The sequence below is a fragment of the Acanthisitta chloris genome, unplaced genomic scaffold (assembly GCF_000695815.1).
Source record: "Acanthisitta chloris isolate BGI_N310 unplaced genomic scaffold, ASM69581v1 scaffold10817, whole genome shotgun sequence".
NCBI classification, from domain to species: Eukaryota; Metazoa; Chordata; class Aves; order Passeriformes; family Acanthisittidae; genus Acanthisitta; species Acanthisitta chloris.
The window spans coordinates 1-568 of record NW_008683186.1 but is presented as its reverse complement, the minus strand read 5'-3'; positions in this window follow the sequence as shown (position 1 = coordinate 568).

The window sequence follows — 568 nt, the reverse complement described above, 5'->3', positions numbered from 1 at the left end:
ATGCGTTGCTGATGCTAATGTCTCTGTCAGCAGAGTTGAGCTTCGACTCTGTATAAATTGCATTGCATTATTAGTAGTGATCTCCTTTTCTCTGGAACATCTGTATAGAAGTCTCTTTTATTTTTTGGTGTGTCTCCTTTTTGTATTCAGAGATGGAGAGGTAATGATTTAAACAAAACTGTTCACGGTGCAACAGCTGCCAACCTTCTGCTTCTCTGTTGTGTGATTCTGTTTCACTTCTGCTCTTGTACAATCAGTGTTTCTGTTTTCCTGTCTGATGTTTTCCTGTGGTCAGCCCTGGCTGTCACCTTTTGCTTTTTCTCTGCTGATAAGTAGCATTGTTACCATGTTAGAAATGTTCCGTGTAATTAAATTTCATCTCTCTTGAGGAACGATTTGAGAAAATTTTTAAAAAGTGTTTTTGTGCATCCTTATGAGGGTGAGTTCAAATGAACAATTCCAGGTATGAATTTCAAAGAATCTTGTTCTTTCTTGAACATTTTCTATCTCCTTACCAAACGGAAGTCAGATTATGAGGCTTATGGGACATCTTATTGTGTATATATAT